Consider the following 18,027-nt stretch of genomic DNA (forward strand, 5'->3'; position numbering starts at 1 on the left):
GCATAAAAATAAAGTTTTGAGAGGTGTATGTTGTTGTCAACGAATGGTAGCGGGTACTCTAACCCCCTTGCCAGACAAACCTTCAAAGAGCGGCTCCCATTTTATTTTATTTTGGGTGGCACTCCTTCCAACCTTTCTTTCACAAACCATGGCTAACCGAATCCTCGGGTGCCTCGCCAACAATCTCATACCATGAAGGAGTGCCTTTTTATTTTAGTTTTATTATGATGACACTCCTCCCAACCTTTGCTTACACAAGCCATGGCTAACCGAATCCTTCGGGTGCCGTCCAACAATCACATACCATGGAGGAGTGTCTATTTTTGTTAATTAATTTGGGACTGGGAATCCCATTGCCAGCTCTTTTTGCAAAATTATTGGATAAGCGGATGAAGCCACTAGTCCATTGGTGAAAGTTGCCCAACAAGAGTGAAAGATAAACACCACATACTTCCTCATGAGCTATAAAACATTGACACAAATCAGAGGTGATAAATTTTGAATTGTTTAAAGGTAGCACTCAAGCAATTTACTTTGGAATGGCGGAAAATACCATGTAGTATAGGTAGGTATGGTGGACACAAATGGCATAGTGGTTGTCTCAAGTATTTTGGATGCATGAGAAGTATTCCCTCTCGATACAAGGTTTAGGCTAGCAAGGCTTATTTGAAACAAACACAAGGATGAACCGGTGCAGCAAAACTCACATAAAAGACATATTGAAAACATTATAAGACTCTACACCGTCTTCCTTGTTGTTCAAACTCAGTACTAGAAATTATCTAGACCTTAGAGAAACCAAATATGCAAACCAAATTTTAGCATGCTCTATGTATTTCTTCATTAGTGGGTGCAAAGCATATGATGCAAGAGCTTAATCATGAGCACAACAATTGCCAAGTATCACATTACCCAAGACATTTATAGCAATTACTACATGTATCATTTTCCAATTCCAACCATATAACAATTTAACGAAGGAGAAACTTCGCCATGAATACTATGAGTAGAAACCAAGGACATACTTGTCCATATGCTACAGCGGAGCGTGTCTCTCTCCCATAAAGTGAATGCTAGGATCCATTTTATTCAAACAAAACAAAAAACAAAAACAAACCGACGCTCCAAGAAAAAGCACATAAGATGTGACGGAATAAAAATATAGTTTCAGGGGAGGAACCTGATAATGTTGTCGATGAAGAAGGGGATGCCTTGGGCATCCCCAAGCTTAGACGCTTGAGTCTTCTTGATATATGCAGGGGTGAACCACCGGGTGCATCCCCAAGCTTAGAGCTTTCACTCTCCTTGATCATGTTGCATCATACTCCTCTCTTGATCCTTGAAAACTTCCTCCACACCAAACTCGAAACAACTCATTAGAGGGTTAGTGCACATTATAAATTGACATATTCAGAGGTGACACAATCATTCTTAACACTTCTGGACATTGCATAATGCTACTGGACATTAGTGGATCAAAGAAATTCATCCAACATAGCGAAAGAGGCAATGCGAAATAAAAGGCAGAATCTGTCAAAACAGAACAGTTCGTATTGACGAATTTTAAAATGGCACCAGACTTGCTCAAATGAAAATGCTCAAATTGAATGAAAGTTGCGTACATATCTGAGGATCATGCACGTAAATTGGCTTAATTTTCTGAGTTACCTACAGGGAGGTGGACCCAGATTTGTGACAGCAAAGAAATCTGGAACTGTGCAGTAATCCAAATCTAGTACTTACTTTTCTATCAAAGACTTTACTTGGCACAACAAAACACAAAACTAAGATAAGGAGAGGTTGCTACAGTAGTAAACAACTTCCAAGACATAAAATAAAAACAAAGTACTGTAGGTAAAAACATGGGTTGTCTCCCATAAGCGCTTTTCTTTAACGCCTTTCAGCTAGGCGCAGAAAGTGTGTATCAAGTATTATCAAGAGATGGTACTTCTACAGCGGGGTGTGGGGTTTTCTCAACTAGGCATAGTATATTGGATACATAAGTTTCAGCATCTCCCTTTTCATTAGTCTTAGGCGTGCTATTCTCATCAAACAAATTTTCAGGAACTAGCCAAGCATAGTTATTTTCTAGTGCATCATTCATAGCCAGGAGCTTACATGGTATTGGTGCTTTGATCTCCCCTCTATCATCAATATTATTAGTGAATCTTATTCTATCCATATCCATCTTTTCAAGGAGACTAACAAAATTAGTAGGAGAACCAAGCATATTGAATTTAGCAAACACCTTTCTAGCTTCTCTTGCTAAACCACCAAATTCTCTAAGAAGGGTTTCTAATACAAAATCTTTCTTTTCCCCTTCTTCCATATCGCCAAGTGTGAAGAACATGTGTTGGATTATAGGATTAAGATTAACAAATTTAGTTTCCAACAAGCGAACTAAATGTGCAGCAGCAATTTCATAAGTAGGCGCAAGGTCTACCAAGTGTCTATCTTCAAAATTTTCAATAGTACTAACATGATTGAAAAATTCTTCTATATTATTTCTCCCAACTATAGACCCACGTCCTACCGGTATGTCTTTTGTGGTAAAATTAAAAGGAAACATGATGAAATAAGTAAAGTAAATGCAAGTAAACTAATTTTTTTGTGTTTTTGATATAGCAAACAAGATAACAAGTAAAGTAAAACTAGCAACTAATTTTTTTGTATTTTGATTTAGTGCAGCAAACAAAGTAGTAAATAAAACTAAGCAAGACAAAAACAAAGTAAAGAGATTGAGAAGTGGAGACTCCCCTTGCAGCGTGTCTTGATCTCCCCGGCAACGGCGCCTTAAAATATGCTTGATGGCGTGTATTTCACACGTTCGTTGGGCAACCCCAAGAGGAAGGTATGATGCGCACAGCAGCAAGTTTTCCTCGTAAAGAAACCAAGGTTTATCGAACCAGGAGGAGCCAAGAAGCACGTTGAAGGTTGATGGCAGCGGGATGTAGTGCGGCGCAACACCAGAGATTCCGGCGCCAACGTGGAACCTGCACAACACAACCAAAGTACTTTGCCCCAACGAAACAGTGAGGTTGTCAATCTCACCGGCTTGCTGTAACAAAGGATTAACCGTATTGTGTGGAAGATGATTGTTTGCAGAAAATAGTAGAACAAGATGGCAAGAGATTGTATTTCAGTAAAGAGAATTGGACCGGGGTCCACAGTTCACTAGAGGTGTCTCTCCCATAAGACGAACAGCATGTTGGGTGAACAAATTACAGTTGGGCAATTGACAAATAAAGAGAGCATGACCATGCACATACATATCATGATGAGTATAGTGAGATTTAATTGGGCATTACGACAAAGTACATAGACCGCCATCCAACTGCATCTATGCCTAAAAAGTCCACCTTCAAAGTTATCATCCGAACCCCTCCAAACATTAAGTTGCTAACAACAGACAATTGCATTAAGTATGGTGCGTAATGTAACTAGTGACTACATCCTTGAACATAGCACTAATGTTTTATCCCTAGTGGCAACAAGACAACACAACCTTAGAACTTTCTCACATCGTCCTGTGTTAATGCAGGCATGAACCCACTATCGAGCATAAGTACTCCCTCTTGGAGTTACAAGCATCTACTTGGCCAGAGCATCTACTAGTAACGGAGAGCATGCAAGATCATAAACAACACATAGCATAACTTTGATAATCAACATAACAAGTATTCTCTATTCATCGGATCCCAACAAACGCAACATATAGAATTACAGATAGATGATCTTGATCATGTTAGGCAGCTCACAAGATCCGACAATGATAGCACAATGGGGAGAAGACAACCATCTAGCTACTGCTATGGACCCATAGTCCAGGGGTAGACTACTCACACATCACACCGGAGGCGACCATGGCGGCGTAGAGTCCTCCGGGAGATGATTCCCCTCTCCGGCAGGGTGCCGGAGGCGATCTCCTGGATCCCCCGAGATGGGATCGGCGGCGGCGGCGTCTCTGGAAGGTTTTCCGTATCGTGGTTCTCGGTACTGGGGTTTTCGTCACGGAGACTTTTTATAGGCGAAAGGGCAGGTCAAGAGGCGGCACGGGGGCCCCACACCACAGGGCCGCGCGGCCAAGGGGGGGGCCGCGCCGCCCTAGGGTGTGGCCCCTCTGTGGCCCCTCTTCGTCTCTCCTTCGGACTTCTGGAAGCTTCGTGAGAAAATAGGCCCCTGGGCTTTGATTTCGTCCAATTCCGAGAATATTTCCTTACTAGGATTTCTGAAACCAAAAACAGCAGAAACAAAGAATCGGCACTTCGGCATCTTGTTAATAGGTTAGTTCCAGAAAATGCACGAATATGACATAAAGTGTGCATAAAACATGTAGATAACATCAATAATGTGGCATGGAACATAAGAAATTATCGATACGTCGGAGACGTATCAATGATATGTTAGCCAAAGGTCTGATTCGACCTAGTGCATCCCCCTGGAGATCACCTGTTCTGTTTGTGGACAAGAAGGATGGTGCCACCCGGTTATGTACGGACTACCGTAAGCTTAACGATGTCACCATCAAGAACAAATACCCCTACCCAAGATAGAAGACTTGTTTGATCAGTTAACCGGAGCCAAAGTTTTCTCAAAGATAGATCTTAGAACTGGTTATCATCAGCTGAAGATTCGAGCCACTGATATTCCAAAGACTGCCTTTACCACCAGATATGGGTTGTATGAGTACAACGTCATGTCCTTTGGATTAACCAATGCCCCCGCTTATTTCATGAACCTCATGAATAGGATCTTCATGAACTTTCTAGACAAGTTTGTCGTTGTCTTCATCGACGACATTCTTATCTACTCCAAGTCCGAAGAGGAACATGAACAACATTTGGAGACTGTCCTAGAAACCCTTAGACACCACCAGTTGTATGCCAAGTTCAACAAATGTGAGTTTTGGCTGAAGGAAGTAGGATTCCTGGGACACATCTTGTCTGCAGGAGGAATTGCCGTAGATCCCGCCAAGATCAAAACTGTTATGGAATGGCAAGCCCCCACCACCCAAACCGAGGTCCGCGCTTTTCTTGGATTAGCCGGATATTACCGCAGATTTGTAGAAGGCTTTTCGAGCATTGCTCGACCAATGACCCAACTGTTGAAGAAGGACAAGAAGTTCGAGTGGATTGACAAATGTGAAGAGAGCTTCCAACAGCTCAGGAGTAGACTGACCTCAGCCCCAATCCTGATCATGCCTGACATCACCAAGCCCTTTGACGTATATTGCGACGCCTCCAAGATTGGTCTTGGATGTGTGCTTATGCAAGAAGGCAAAGTCATATCCTACCTTTCAAGACAGTTGAAGCAACATGAGTAGAATTATCCAACCCATGACCTCAAACTTGCAGCCGTTGTCCTAGCCTTGAAAGTTTGGCGTCATTACCTCATGGGTAATCGATGCGAGATCTACTCCGACCACAAGAGCCTGAAATATATCTTCACTCAGAAGGAGCTGAACATGAGGCAGCGCAGATGGATCGAATTGATCAAGGATTACGACATGGAGATTCACTACCACCCCGGCAAGGCCAGTGTGGTAGCGGATGCTTTGAGTCAACTGCCATGTCAGTTGAACTCCATGATCGCAATCGAGCAACCCAGCCTGTTTCAAGAGTTTGAACAGTTTAGACTTGAACTGGTTAGTGAAGGATTCCTAGCCAGCATAGAACTTCAACCCACCTTGATCAGCCAGATTAAGGAAGCCCATATAGGAAATGCTAGCATCGACGGAATCAAGAAACAGATAGCTGCAGGGAAAGCACCAGGATTCACCGTAGATGAAGCCGGAGTTCTTTGGTACAAAGGACGCTTATGCGTACCCTCGGACTCAGACTTGAAGCAAGTCATCCTGCAAGAAGCCCATGACACCCTTTACTCAATCCACCCCGGAGGTACCAAGATGTATCAAGACCTGAAGGAGCAATTCTGGTGGCATGGAATGAAGAGAGAGATCGAAAGCTACATCCCCAAGTGTGATATCTGTCAGAGAGTCAAGGCGGAACATCAGCGACCTGCAGGACTACTACAGCCACTGCAGATTCCAGAATGGAAGTGGGACTCCGTAGGAATGGACTTTATCACAGGTTTGCCCAAATCCAGCAAAGGCAATGATTCAATATGGGTAGTTGTTGATAGACTGACCAAGGTAGCTCATTTCATCGCTGTCAAGACCACATACCAAGGCCCCAAGTTAGCTGAGTTGTACATCTCCAGAATCGTCGCCCCGCACGGAACCCCGAAGTCGATAGTGTCAGATAGAGGATCACAGTTCACCTCAAGATTCTGGCAGAAGGTGCATGAAGGACTAGGAACGCGTCTGAATTTCAGCACCGCCTATCACCCTCAGACTGACGGACAGACTGAGAGAGTCAACCAGATATTGGAGGACATATTGAGAGCATGTGTGGTGACCCGGCATACCACTGCATGGTGTAGTATGCAAGTCTGATATAACACCAATGAAACACCGTTCCACTAGTATTATATCGCTCAGAGTGGTACAACAGAAACATATGCGGGTCCAAGGCATGTCTATAGAATTACAACATCGACTCTGTTACATAAGATCATCACAGCCTCCTACTTTATAATGAGGTAAAACTGCAAATAAACTCCAGAAGAACGACTCGTAGTCTATTCTTATCACGAACTCTATTTGTAGAGTATTTCACTAACTACAGAGGCTAAGAATAGACTCTAGCTAAATAGGAGCTAGGTTTAGGAAGCTAGTTCCCTTCTATGGCTATACTAGGTTTCCTCCTTGTTGGATGTGGTATCTGACTCCGCTGACAGGGTCCTGTCTCTTGAAGTAGTTGTTGACTCCTCGGCCTTCGAGTTGCACTGTAGATCCTCCTTCGATGCCTCCATATCTAAGCAGGGGATTTAAGAGTGGGATGAGTACGAGCGTACTCAACAAGTTCATTATAGGAAAGAGGTGTTTAATGCACTAGCTACATCATTAGACCAGAAAGTCAGGTTTTCATAACCATTTCTTCAAAAAGTTGCTTTTATTCAGAAGAACTATGTCCGTCAGCCTTCACCGGTTTACTAGAACTTCATGGAGCTCCTTTTCGGCCGCGTTCGCAGTTCCTTATCCCGGAACAGGGAGTGACAGGTCACGGTTCTTTACACTCTGCAGAGGTGTGTTGCTTTACCCATAAGAGATCTTATCCTTGGTGCCAACCGAGCTTAAGTTCTCGTCCACACTTCCTTTGGTGTGAGGCCCGGTATAAGGTCATAGCCAATCATATTCCTCCGCTGTCTCGCACACCCACCCTTTGTTGCATGCCCCGACCCTGGGTCCACGCCGGTCCCATTATTCCCGTAATTTCAGGGTGGACCCCGACCACGACGACAGTGCTGGGCTCTACCATACACTCCTACGCCGGTAACTGCAACCCATCATAGACCGCATTACCGTGGGGAATTAGAGTGGGATCCCCACCCTCCGGTTGTTCCGCAAGACACAACTGCTACGGCAAGCAATGCTTTACCGTGGGGAATTAGAGTGGGATCCCCACCCTCCGGTTGTTCCGCCGTATACAAGCCCCTACGGTAAGCGCATCCGTTGATGTACAAGAGGTGGAAATACGATTGACTAGTCCGTCCCATTCCAGATCTTATGGTTAACACGGGTATTACGGCACAAGAATCACTGGCGACATTTTTTGTTTAATCCTAGATGGATATAAACCCTTGCAATGGAACCTCCACCATATCAACACAATCCATGGTTCCATTGCCCACCACATAGTCATATTCATAGTTATGAAAGTAGTGGTTTTGATTTTTATGCAATAGTGATAACCATAGTACTTTGCAAGTAATTTGATAGAAATACACAAATGACATGAGCAAGTGATGAACTTGCCTTTCTTGTCTGCAAGATTATGCAGGCAAGGTCTTCGATACGCAATAACTCCAAATTCTGAAATATCATCATCGTCCGGTAAGGACGATGTTTAAAAGATTGGCAAGGATGCAATAATGCATAAGTATGAGATGCAATCGCTCTAAGCGCAACCTAACCCCGATGATTTATGATTAGTGAGTTGTAATGATTAGTTCAAGGTGTGTTGCACTTTTAGAGTGTTTCCACAAACAAGGTTCTTATTAGGGTTTGGTTGTCTTAATGTCATAAATAAGTGGTGTAATGCATCATAACAATCATACACACCAAAAAATAATAGTACTTAATAAGTAAAGAGCAGCTGTCAATTTTAAGTCCTGTAGTACATGGTTGATGATTACTTATTGTATACTTCAGAAGAATAAGTTTTGAAGAACATGTTAATTGGGAAATAATAAGTATTTCAAGTAGAAACTATTTACTTCTATGGTTTACTATGGTTCTCAATTAAGTTTCCTAATTAAGTATTATATGGATCACAACAAAGTTGGATTGAGTTCCTAGTCATGTAATGGTTGCATGGTTTAGTTAAATAGGACTATATAGAGTGAATTAATACATAAGGTTGCTACTTTAGTTTATGCTATTAATCAATGATAATTAATGGTGATGGCATGAAAATAACAAGTTTGGGTTCCCTTTTCATTAATACTACATGGTTGCTATTAGGGTTTTAATTAAATTGGTATCTCTTACAAGGTGTATACAAAGCATAACAATATATGAGCATACGATTAATAATAGTTGACACCATCTTAGCATGTGAAGAATAATTGTTAGCTTTAGATACATGTGTTAAATTTGGGACTTAATAGATTATCTACCATAATAAAATAAGCAACACATAATTTCTAGCTATGACCTTCTACATAACATCCAATCAGACATGTTTTATAGGCAAATATCAAATCACGATCATGTAAAGTTAAATCAAACAATTCCAAGAGATGTGTAAGTGTATGACTTAAAGTGTTGTTGGATTTTATATCTTTAGGTTTAATGGTAACTCATAATGTTGTTTTAGAAAATAGAAGAGATATCAACTTATAGTATATTTCGGTTCAAGTAATATATATTTAGGGTTGAACGAATTTCCTACAAAGTATTAAACTGTTTTGAATTTAATTTTCTAGTTTAAGTTAAAGAAAGTATCTATTAAAAAAATCACCAAGTACTCTAATATATTTTAAAATTAGTTCTTTTTTTTTTGGAATTTGATTTTTACTAATCAAAAATAACATCTTAGGTTTTATTTACTAAATCATGTTTAAATACTATGACAATATTTATAACATGTTTGAGGTTGAATTAATATTTCAAACATTTCAGAAATTCAGCTTAAGCATAAAATATATTGTTAGATTTCAACTACAACTTGTATTTTTAAAATGTTTGTTTGATATCTTAGAGTAATTTTATATACGCAAAATTGGATTAGTAAATAGTTTTATTTATCATGTAAGTGTTAACTAAGTACGTGTATGTATCTATGTAGTAGACTAGAGAGCAGCTAACTAGGCCAACGGACGCACATACGAGTCCAACACAGCCCAACCCCTCTCTCTCTCGCTCATTGTCTCTCTCACCACGCGCACAGGCACGAACACGACCTTTCCCTTGTTCGTTCCCCTCCTGCGATCGAGTCGTCGCCTGCTGCCGTCCCGGCCGTTGCCGGCCGAATCCGCCGTCGCTGCTCGCCGGTTCCGCTCCATCCCTCTCTCCTCCGTTGTTTCCCTGCTGCCGCTATGCACGAACTCACCCGTGCTCCCCGCCGCCTACTGCTCCGCCGCCTGCTATCGGCCGTTCGCGGCCTACTCCGACGCCGGCGAGAGGGGTTTCTGCTCCACCTTGAGGTGATCTACAACTCCACCTCGACGATTTAATTCCCGTGGCTTCTCCCGTTCGTTCCCCAACCTGAAACCCTTGTCGGTCGCCTCCGTCGCCCGGCCAGCCGTCGGCCAACCCCGGCGCCGCGGCGTGCCGCTGCTGCTCCGCCTCCTCGGCTCTTGGTCTGATGTTGCTGGGATGGTGGGGTGCTGGCGCTGTGGTGCCTATCTTCGGTGAACTGGTGCTGCGGCATCTACTTCATCCTCGATCGACGCCGGCGGGATGGCGTCTACGACTGCAACCCCGGCGTCCTCACTTCTCTGCATCCTCTACTACTATACTACTACGTGAGTTAAACCTCCTCACTTGCCTACTATATGTGTCTGATATGTGCTATGGAGATGCTCCTGTTTGGATGATGAATTCATCCAAGCATCTATATTGATGTTGGCTTGGCTACATAACTCTACTGCAATTTATATTTACCAATCAGTGTGGTGCCTTAATTTGGATGATATACTCATCCATGACATATGTGGTGGATTGGTTAATTAGAGAGTCCAATTATGTCTCTGTTTACCTCTTCGATGAGTTGAGATATTTCAAAATACAAGAACTGATATTTATAACCATATTATTTACTTGATGCTTTACTTGGTGAGATTATATTAGTGCTCATGATTGCTGCTGCTGCAAATTATCACTCATTTAAGTTGTCCTGGTTCCTCTATTTGATGAACTAACTCTAGTGGTCGGGCAGTAATAGTGTTACTGGATTCAGTTAAAATGTTTACTGAACTTTTGGTTCAGGTTGATAATTAGCTTTCTATCTGCACATTGGGTTGGAGTAACATATTATGCTGGTAATTCTTGACAGTGATTGAGCCATTTAAATGAGATGGGAAATTATTTCCACATATCTATATGAGATGGCTATTGCTTTGCCGATGATTTATAGGATCTGATTGAATGATCATGTGCCTACATGATCCTAGAAAAGTTTATGTTGGTGGTGTGCAAATTGTCGAGATGAATTCAGTAGACAGATCTGATGCTTATAGATGGAGGCTTCATTTGCTGTCTAGCTTGTGCTTAACTGATGATCTTGTAGCTCTGTTTTAATGTCTTTTCTAGCTTTGCATAAGTGCCCATGTGCTGTCTAGTTATCATATCTATCATGTGGTGCCTCAAATGAGGGTGCGCATAATATATATATGTTGGATTAGAATCTTGTGTTGTAGGTGCTTATGTAGAGTAGAGAAATAGGCATTGATCTGGGCTATATGATCAGATGATGCAAATGTCCATCCCAAGCTTCTAATGATGCTTGAGTTGATTTTAATGGATATACCTATGCTTGCTTTAGCCGATGATGCAAAGGCTGAGGCTCGGATTTGTATTAAGAACAGATACTAATATGTGGCTTCTAAATCTCTATGAGGATTCCACAGAGCACTACTCTGTTATTCTGAGAGAAATTCATCTCTCCATCCTCCTGGGTTAAAACCTAGTCGAAGGGTGGTTTGATGGAATGATTTTTATTCTTTTAGTTTTCCCTCTGCTGTGTATGCAACCTAAGGATATATATGCCATGGTCTATTTATGATAGTGATGACTTTATACCTGCTGCTCTCTGTAGCTTGATAGCTAGATCTTCTAGCTCCTATGATATTCCTCTTCCTATGGTATGCCTGCTCCTCCTTGCTAGCTTCTTGATCTGCTACCTGTTGCTATAGTGGCTGGTGTTGTTCTTGTGGATCAGACTGTGTTCTTGATGGTATCTGATGGGCCACTAATGCAGTTGCTGGTGCGGCTGGTGTGCATGTGAGAAATACTACCAGTACAGCTGCTTCTGTTAGGCTTTTATACTGCTGTTCTATGGTTGACAGCACATGCTATGCATGTGTGGTGTAAGCTGCTTGTGTGCTCCTGCCACCTAGTGCCAGAGAACAAATTCCCTTTCTTCTCCTCCTGCACAAGCTACGGCTGATGGATCCTTATCCATGCTTGGCATTTCTTTTGTACTGCCATACTGCCAAGTGTTAATTCTTACTGGCTGGTACACTTGAGCTTAACAGATCAAGTGTCTATGTGATTTAATTAGGCTTTGCTTAATTAATATGTGGCTTAGAGATAATTGTCTTAGGATCATATTGACTTTTCTATGTCAAAAGTGATCCAGTAAACTTACTAGTGGGATTTCTCTATATAGGAACCTGACTAGGTTAGAGGGATCAATTAGTTACCTTTTTGCCTAAGATAAATTGATAATGTTGCCTCCTGTCCCTTTGCTAAGATGGATCATTCAATGTTGCCTTGTCCCTTCTATTGTATGGATCAAATGCTGCCTTAAATCCTTGTTGCCTACTTGTAAGAAATGATCCAAAGTGATCCAAGTTTGATCCATGATGTCTTGTTGCCAACAGATTGAGGTTGATCCCTCTAGCCACTATTTGGATATTAGGATAAATTCCTATTGTCTAATAGTTGAGTTCCAAAAATTAAAATGCCTCACCTTGGTGATGGCAACATTTTAATATTAACCACTATTCTCTTGCCTTTGTTGTGTCTTTTATAGGGAAAGAAGAACAAGAAGATTGGAAGATTGAGAAGATTTAGATTTAGGACTTCTTTTATTTTCTTTTTGTAATCTTTCTCTCTTTCTATTTATGTGACTTGTAAATAATTGGATAATGTTATTTATAATAAAGTTTAAATTGTTTGTTCATTTGGAATTATCAAATGTGTTTACTTTTACATATTTGTTTGGAATTCAAATTCCAATTCATGTTTTATTTGAATTCATGTTATTCCTATTTAATTTGAATTCAAATTGTTCTTCCCAAAACAAATGGATTTAGAAATGTCATGTCGAAATTTGTCGCTTTCACATCGATGACTAACTCAGTTCCACCGATGCAAGAGAAACCTCGATCACTTTGATAGTTTTAAACAAAAGCGCGAAAATTCCCTGGATTTTCTATGCATTAATGCAATGCACACATCTGTTTTCCTCTATTTTTGTAACCCCATTACATGGGATATTACAGCATGTGTACTGGAATATGGAACCAAGTGGGAAGACTGCTTGCCTTATGCAGAATTCTCTTACAACAACAGCTACCAAGCCAGCTTACAGATGGCCCCCTTTGAAGCCTTGTACGGAAGGAAATGCCGTACCCCTCTGAATTGGTCGGAAGTCGGAGAAAGCCAAGTCTTTGGCCCAGATGTTCTTCGTGAAGCCGAAGAGAAAGTACATAAGATCCGCGAGTACCTCAAGACAGCGCAATCAAGACAGAAGAGCTACACCGAAAAGAGACCCCGGGAGATGACCTTCGAGATCGGAGACTTCGTCTATCTCAAGGTCTCCCCCTTGAAAGGAATGCAGAGGTTCCAGCTGAAAGGAAAGCTAGCACCCCGATATGTCGGACCCTTCAAAGTTCTGAGTCGCCGAGGCGAAGTATCATATCAACTGGAGTTGCCAGAAGAAATGTCGGCTGTGCACGACGTGTTTCACATCTCACTCCTCCGGAAGTGCCTTGAAGTCCCTGAGAAGACCGAAGTGTTCAAGAACATCGATCACCGGTCAGTGGATATCAACCAGGACTTGACGTACCATGAAGTGCCAATGCGCATCCTGGAGGAAGCTTACAGGACCACCCGCACCCGAAGCATCAAGTTCCTGAAGATTCAGTGGAGCAACCATACTGAAGATGAAGCCACATGGGAACGCGAAGACTTCATGAAGAAGGAGTACCCAGATCTCTTTAGTACCTAACTTTCTTTTAGATCTCGGGACGAGATCTTTTGTAAGGGGAAGGGTTTGTAACATCCCAAATTTCAATAAAAGAGAGAAGAAGAATTCCAGAGACCAAAATTTCAAACCAACCAAAAACTTTTATTCTTACATATAGTGCCATGCATAGGACTTGTGCATTTGAGTGCTATGCCATGATGATTGTTATTATGTGTATGTGCTAAACCCTAAAACCCTAATGTGATCATGTGAAGATCACCAACCAAATAAATCAAAAAGAGAAAGAAATCAAATAAGAATTAAAACCCTAAAACCCTCACATATGGCTTATGCCATTTTTATAAATTCTTAACCTAGACCATTTTGGTTTTCACCATTAGTTGAATAATGTTACTAAACACTTATTACAACTTTTGGAATCAAGGAAACACAAACCAAATCAATTTCAAACTCAATTGGTGATCACATGTGATTATGGTCAAAACTGCCATTTACAATCTGGTCACCACTTTGAGCCTTTGCAACTCAAGTTTTTCAAACTAAACTTTTCCAATTCTTTGCATGTAATCCAAGAGCACATCAAGGTGAGCAACTTTGGTAAAGACCACCATGCCAAATTCTTTTTAGATCAAATACTATGCTCATCCAAAGTTGGCACTTTTTGTTAAGTGGAACAATCTCCAACTTAGTGATTTTTGCAATTCTTTGAATTTGAAAATTCCACCACCACCTCTCTTTCTCTCTGGTCATGTATACCTCAACCAAACCCACACTTTTCAAATCCTGCAACCATTTGAACTCATTCAAATTTGGACAATATTTGAAAATTCCAAATATGGAACTATTTGGCACTATTTCAAATAGTGATCTACACTACCCTAACCTGCCCTAAACTAACCTAGTTGGTCCCCTTGTCCCCTCTCTCACTCAAGGCACCACAGAAACCCTAGGGAGTGCATGCATAGCATGCATGCACACACCATGCCGGCCATGGTGCCACCTCGGCGAGCCCCCTCTCCTCTCCCTTCTTCTACCCACTGGCCCTGGTGCCAAACATCGCCACCATGCGCATCTACCTCGCCTAGCACCGACCGAATCGCCGTAGCCGCCGTAGCCGCCGTAGCCTCGCCGGAGAACGCGCGTCCAGATCACGCCCGGATGCCGCTCGCGTCGCGCGTGGACATGCCGCGGACGTCACTGGCCACCTGCCGCCTCGCCAGCACGCGCTCGCTTTGGCCCCGCTAGCAACGCGTTGAGCATCACCGTGACACCTCGACCCCGCCAGACACGCGCTCGACCCTACCCTGGACCGCCGCCGCCGGCGACGACGAAGAAGATCCCGTGAACGCCGCCGCCAGACACGGACGCAATGCGTCGCCATCCAACGCCGCCCGACCGTGCTGTCGCCACCTCTAGCTTCGCCTGGACGAGGAGAACACGAATGCACCCTTGCCTAGCCCAACTGCTCGCAAGAATCGTCGCGAGCGTGTCGACTTGGCCACGGCCCCGCAGCACCCTCTCAATCCTATAAATACCGAGTTCCCTGGACAGAACCAAGCTCACCAACTCGCTCACCACCCTTCACTGCCTCGCCTCACACTCTTAGCCAGTTCAATCCTCGCCGGAGTCGCCGCAATTTGATGATCGGATCCCCGGAAGCCTGGTGAACATCGTCGTCGATTGGAGCCGTTCCGGGAGCAGCCGCCGGTGCCAGGAGCTTCCTCATCGACTACACCTTCCCCAAGCACACTACCAGCCACTGCGGGAGCCCTGGTTAGCCCTCCGACCCCCTAGCGCCGCCGTGTCCGTAACCCTCTCTCGCCGGAGAAGACGATGGCTCTGAGCCGTCGATCTGATTTCTAATCCTACGCCCCACAGCAACTCATACAGATTCGGGTTTACACAGTCACTGACTGGTGGCCCCCATGCTGTCAGCAAGCCCACGCGCGCTGGACACGTTACTGGGCCGAGTTGATGCATTTCAAATAGTTTCGGCCCACTTTGTTTCCCGCCGGCCCTTTAATTCAAAACTCGTTTAAATCATTTCCATCCAATTTCAATACTGGCTCCAAATTTGAAAATCCATAGAATCTGTTTGGCTTGGCCAAATTTAGCAAATTTCATATTGCTGGAAAGCTATGGAAAAGTTCTACAACATGCCACTGGTCTCACCTTGAGATCTGTTGCAGAAATAATGTGACAAAAAGAACAATCCAGGGACTTTTGCACATTCAAATAAATCTTAAAAATCAACCAAAATAGATATTTAGTTAATTCCAACTCCAATAGCTCACATTTGACTTACACTAATTGTTTCTGCAAGAAAATGGTGTGGTCACTTTGCATGATCATGCCCTAGTTTAATTAATGGACAATATGGCTAGTTTCTTTAAGTGATATTGTCCAAAACTATTATGCAATTCTTATGAAGTTTTATACTTCATTTAAATCTTGTCCCAAGTGAATTCATGTGATGTTTGAACCCCTGGTCAAACACTCTTATATGAAATACTTGGAGATTTAAATCATTTGTAGAATTATTAAATAGTATGAGGTGGTCTACCTCATTTAAATCATTTTCTCAAATGATGATAATGAATGGTTGACTTAGGTCAATATGAATTCATGTATGATTGTTTGAGAAGTTAAATCTTAAGAAGATTTCAATGAGAGGAATTTATTTCTCAAGAACCCTATGGAAACTATCATTTACATATGTAATGAGAGGAAATTATTTTGCCTCAAAAACACAACCAATGCACCCTAATTGAAATACTTGTGTGCTTAGAATAGTTGTGTGCATATATGTAATGTTTGGAATAGCCATTGAATTAGTGAGTGATTATACTCGTATTCAAATTTAGACGCTAGCACCGGAGAATACCAAGGGGAGGAAGGATTCTACCAAGAGGAGGAGGAGGAGCATCTTGAGAACTATCAAGGCAAGCTAATATTCTTGCAAAGTGCAAAGCCCCCTTGTGGCAAGGCACCATGATTCTTACCTTTCTTACCATAAGCCTAGCCCAAGTTTCTACCTTACAAGTTTTTACTTGTTTATTCCAAGAGTTGCTTTTATAGTTAACTTTGGTCAGAGTAGAAGAAGGTTACTGGAGTAGTAAAGATAGTCTCAAACTAGCCAAGCAAGATTAGCACCCCTCATGATTAGTGCTAGTGCTAAATACTAAAACTTGACTACTCTAGATGGGAACATGTGACTTTGAAATGAAATTGAAACCTTGGAATGATGAAGTCATTCCATTGAATGATTTTTGAAGGTGAAAATGACCAAGAGAAGATGGTGATTTTTGATATAAAACTGATATTGGTTTGAATGCGATACCTTTTCAATAGTGAGTACCCCCACAATACCTGATTATCGGTAGGGCTTAACTGGAAATTTATGTATCTTAGTATGGGTTCCCTCTGAACACACATCATAGGGGTTATGCCGAGGCTGCCTCCGTTGTTGAGAAATGATGTGAATTGAGGTGAATTGTACGGCCAAGCCCTGTGCAGTTCCCAGGTTGACAGTTGGTCTTCACTGGGAGGCCAAGCTCATGGGGAGAGGTGCTCATACTAGGATTTGTAAGTGAAAGGTTATGGTTGATGATCCGCGTACTGTGTTACGATGATTCGGGGTAATCCCGACGGATGAAATCAAATGTTGTGGCACAAGTGTGCAACCTCTGCAGAGTGTAAATCTATTCGAATAGCCGTGTCCACGGTTACGGACGGTTGGAAAGGCCATACAGTGTCCGATGTCAAATTCTTCAAAATGATGTTGAAATGAAATGTGACTTGGTGACTTGAGATTTGAATCACAACAATGTTGTGGGAATGACACTAATGTTCCCACTTGAGTTAGTCTAGCACTTGAATAAGTTTTTCCCAAATACTTGTGAACTAAAATTGGCTTTATGCAAACCAACTAGAGATTAGCACCCCTTACTAGAATTGTCTAGCACTTACACTAGTATTAGTTTGCGAGTACTGGAAGTACTCACGGCTTTGTCCCTGGCTATTCAAATGGCCAGAGTATGAAGATGAACAGAACTACCAAGGAGATGACCAGCAGGACGCCTACGACAACTAGGAGTCTTCTGACGTCAAGCGTTGGCCTGTGGACTAGAGAGTCCTTGTATCTTACGCTTCCGCTATAAACTTGTGTTTGTTCGTTGATCGATAGATCAACTATTTGTGTAATATGGATCATGTGATTCAAGTTGTAAGATAATGTGGTTTGTAATAAATGATGACTATGATATTCAGCTATTATGCCTCGCAACAACAATATTCCTGGGATTGCGATGAATGACATAATAGGCATCCGGACTTAAAAATTCGGGTGTTGACACGCCGACGCAGAAGCTGGTGGCCGCTAGATAGACAGTCATGCGCAAAGCGCCAAACTGTAATCTTCATCTTGCCCGGGGCCTTCGACTTCCATAGTTTCTTCCAAAGAGAGGTTTCATCAGAAAGATCAGACGGCATACCACCTCCCGACTGACTTCTCCTCAGAACAAATAGC

General features: G+C 42.4%; 1 long non-coding RNA gene across 1 annotated transcript; it reads right to left on the minus strand.

The window, feature by feature from the left end:
• Positions 1-3,714: 3,714 nt before the first annotated feature.
• LOC139833255 (uncharacterized) lies at positions 3,715-11,563 on the minus strand. Its single transcript, XR_011748661.1, has 3 exons — positions 11,366-11,563; positions 7,877-7,933; positions 3,715-6,875 (listed from the first exon to the last, which is right to left on the minus strand). It is a non-coding gene; the product is annotated as an uncharacterized lncRNA (long non-coding RNA).
• Positions 11,564-18,027: the final 6,464 nt, after the last annotated feature.

The sequence above is a fragment of the Lolium perenne genome, chromosome 7 (genome assembly GCF_019359855.2).
Source record: "Lolium perenne isolate Kyuss_39 chromosome 7, Kyuss_2.0, whole genome shotgun sequence".
NCBI lineage: Eukaryota > Viridiplantae > Streptophyta > Magnoliopsida > Poales > Poaceae > Lolium > Lolium perenne.